Raw genomic sequence first — 4,404 nt, forward strand, 5'->3', positions numbered from 1 at the left:
ACTGTAATAAAGAAAACCATAGAGGGAGGGAAGAAGGGATGAACAGAGAGAGAGAGAGAAGGGGTGGGTGGGTGGGTGAAACTGGATCATGGAAAATTGAAAAATAATACAGTGACTTCTTTGACAAGGAATATATTATTGATAAATTTCCTCACTAATGACTAAAAGGAAAAGCAAAGGAAAAAATCCCAGGGAAAGCATATCAATGAGTTGAGTCAACCCAGCAGAGTCCTTGTAATCTCTATACATCTGGACTTCAAAGAGTTTAAGATCTTGTTGTCTAAGAAGACAATGTAAAAGAGTGGGGAGGACACCCTGAGAATGAACACGATTGCACTTGTTTTGCAGGGAGGAGACATTTCTTACATCCTGGGTCTCTCTTTTCTACTCCACAATTACTTTGGACACTACTTGTTAGATTCACACATATAGCTTTTTCCTTGTAGTAACAGTGAATTGGACAGCTATTGCTACAGGGATGCTGCGTAACAATCAAACCCCAAAAATCTCAGCTGCAGACAAAGACATGCAGCGGGGCAGGGGTCAGTGGGGCTCCACGTATGCTTCATTGTCCTCCTGGGACCAGCAGGCTAGCTGAGGCCAGCCTTCCCGTGGAGATAGCAGAGGCGCAAGAGGGCAAACAAAACCACCATTCAGGCCTTCGCTCCTGGCCTGCTTGTTAACGTTCTGTTGACCAGAGCAAGTCACAGGGTGAATCCAAATATAAAGGGTGGTGAAAAAATGCCTTTTTATTAGGAGAGCTACAAAATCACATGGTGAAGTGCAAGAATATAGACATGGGTGAATAATTAAGGACGTTAATGCAATCTGGCAAAAATAGTAGATGAAATTTTGAAAAAGACAGGTGAGGGTAAATAGGAAATTAAAATGTATCCCCTATTCTAGCATCCACAAATAACTACAATTAAGAATAGTGTTATGGTTCTAGGATTTTTTTTCCAGGGGTATAAAAATTTTTTTAAATTTTTTTCAAACTTGAGATCAAACTAAAAACAGTTATGAAGGTAAAAAATCTCATCAAGATATATTAGGAGCATTTTTCTATATCAACAAATATTCTTAGACAATTTGTTTTTACCATCCATATGTTAGGACAGCATAGAGATAAGCTGTATTTTATTAATTATTTCACCTTGTTGGACATTTAGTTTGTGGATACTATTTTCTTAACAAGCAGTAGGGTAAAATAAAAATGAAAAAATTGACACTTCCCTAGCCCTAGAAGCATGTGGGAACATGCCACATGGGCAGGTTGCACAGCAGATAGGGAACAAAAATTCAGGTCTGAAAAAAAAAATTGTAATATACTTCTCTAGATGTACTCTCAGGAAGTCTGTTTCTTCTTCGTAAGAGGAATTAGTCATCTTTCAGCTTTTAGTAAGCTTTAGTTTGGATATAAAGCAACAACAAAAAATTGTGGTGTTGCATAAGAAAAAACACATAGTATCACATAATGCCAACATATATCAACCTAATTTTGTAGCATTTTGCTTTACATGTACTGCCCTCCTAAGCAATAGAAAAGTACTAAAGGTCACTAATTTTAATGTCTGGGTGATGTCTCCAAGTGGTTTTCTAATGGCCACACCTTCCAATCAAGGGAAATTTCATGCTATTAATGGTTGGTCAGTTAAATGATTGAGGAGTTTTTCTTTCTCAAAAATAGCTACAGACTTATGAACCCACAAAATTCCTCTTTTAAAAAACTGAGATGTAATCAACATATAACATTATATTGGTTTCAAGTGTACAACATAATGATTTGATATATATGTGTGTATGCATACACATATATGTATATTATAGTGACATTATCACCACAATAACCTAGGTAACATCCAAGATCCCTCTATTGTTAGTAGAATGCTGTCTTTCAAAATTTGAATACATCCTAGAAGGAGAACAGTTTAGGTCAATTATCAGTCATTTACAACTTAATGTGGATTATCAGGTCATTTCGAAACCTAGCCAATATTGAAAAGGGAAAAGTGCATAAAAAAACCTAAGAATTTACTGAAAGGAGATGAAGGTAGGGCTTGAAACTAATTACTGACAAATTATTCTTCATCTTCATTTGATAATAACACTGAGGCTGGCTGAAGAGTGAGTGCACGGAAGCCAGTTCCTGTATCTGGTGCTTTAACGGGTTCTGCTTTTTAATCTTACGGATTGTGTGCACGCAGTTACTCACTCTGGTCACTAGATGGTGCTTTTGTGCACAATAGCTCTTGGCTTTGCAACCTTTGCTCCTCCCCTCCCAAGAAGTGGTTTATTAGAAATTCAAGATACACCTCCACCTTAACTAATTAGCCTTTCATTAACAAACATTTTAACTTTAATTACGTATGAAAAAAATGATAAAATACTTTTGTATCAAATATGTCAAAACAATCAGAAAAAAAATTCAAATACGCAGTCTGCCCAGACCTTCTCTGTAATAATATAGGATGAAAATTCTTTCCAAATAAAAAGGTAATTTGCATTCACCTTCTGCTTCTCTAAACCAACAAATCTGCTAAAAACGGTGCAATCTGTCTGGAAGAACAACTTAGGAAGAGTCTTGGCTGAAATTAAGTATCAAAAGTTTAGTTCTTTATATGTAAATAAAGAGTTGTAGGTTACAACCTCACAACATAACTTCTTAACTGAAAATTTGACTGATTTACTTTTCCTTTTTGCACCCAAGTTTTTGGGTCCAATTCTTTTAAGAAAATTTGGGCTAGTGTTAAACATCCCCTAAACGAGGATCTTGCTGCTCTCATAAACTCCACCTCCCCTAAGCCTTCTTTTCAAGAACACCAACACACAATGCTTTAATTGGAAACTGAAACCACCGCTGTTAGGCAGTCAGTAGAATGAATGGGAAGCACAGTCATTTCCTAGCAGTGTTAATATTCAACTGTAATAGTATCATGAGCACCCATGTAGGTTTCTTCACATGGGAGCTTTCCAAGAATATATAAATTAGATGATCTTAGTGACAAAAATGACACGCCAAACACCTTGAAGCTCTGTAAAATTTTTGATCATTCACTAGTTAATTAATAAAACACCTCTTCAGTAGAAAGATAACTGAAATAGTAACTCAAATTAGCAAAAATCCATAGGACAAAGAGACAGGGCTAGCTCTGTGGGTCTCCTAAAAACCTCTGCTTCTATCCTTTGCCTCTGTGCTGAAAAATAAATCTCTGTGGCATCTCTGTTGAGTTTATCCTCAAGTTGTTAGATTTTTCAATCTGATTCCAGTCATGCATTGTCATGATGTCTGTTAATTCATGATGGTTCTTTTTACTCAGAGACCCATGAAACAGGAAAAACTATATAAAACCAACACCAATCAGAAGAAATTCGTTGAGAATGGAAGGGTTTGGTGAGTGAAAGTCGAAAGTAATCATCGGTAATATGATACAGTTAATCAGATTTAGCACAAATAAGCCACTAGATGAATGAATTCTTGATTATTTAAAAAGCTTTATTAAGTGTAAGTATAGCTGATCGGTCGGAGTGTGCAGAGGTTGGGCAAGGTCTGACACCACGTCTACCTGCAGACATCAGATCCCCAGGAGCAAAGCTTTATCACTAACCTTGCTCCGATACAACCATGATTTACACTCCCTCTTCCATCAGCAAAGAGCAGAGTAAAACCAGTGGCCACGTCCCTACTTGTGATCCAGCCAATAAGGGGAAAATAAGGAAATTTTAGAAAGACTTCCTGATTCCCCAATGGCGTAATCTCTATACATCTTTATAGCAACATATACGTCCACAAACAAGTAACTGTTGTGTATGAGTATAAAACTAGTTGTGCTCTACCTTGGGTATTGGGTATTTGTGTGTCTTACTGGATTTCTGGGGGCTTTTCTACCTTATTGGACTGGAAGCTCCTGGTCGGTAAAGGAGGTGACCCTTTCCTATATAACTTTGCATTTATTTGATAAACACATGCTCAGTCACTATTGGCTGAATGAATTAAAAAAATGTTCACTGCTGTTCTTAGCGTATTCATCAGTGGGCGGTCAGTCATACATGGCCGCCTCGCCTAGAGAAGGAAGAAAACGTTGCTGGCTCCTTATTCTCTCACTGGGGTCCTTATGTCCCTCCAGGTTTTCATTCCAATCCTATGGATGGAAGCTGAAATAGATGAGTAGAAGCCATCTAATATTTCTTCCAATCCTTGAATTCTATGATCTATGAAAATTAAGTTATTATAAGAGGTACTGACATTAGGAGCTCCATTAGTATTCTTTTTTTTGCGGTACGCAGGCCTCTCACAGTTGTGGCCCCTCCCATTGCGGAGCACAGGCTCCGGACGCGCAGGCTCAGCGGCCATGGCTCACGGGCCCAGCTGCTCTGTGGCATGTGGGATCCTCCCGGACCGGGGCA

This window comes from Pseudorca crassidens, chromosome 17 (assembly GCF_039906515.1).
Source record: "Pseudorca crassidens isolate mPseCra1 chromosome 17, mPseCra1.hap1, whole genome shotgun sequence".
NCBI lineage: Eukaryota > Metazoa > Chordata > Mammalia > Artiodactyla > Delphinidae > Pseudorca > Pseudorca crassidens.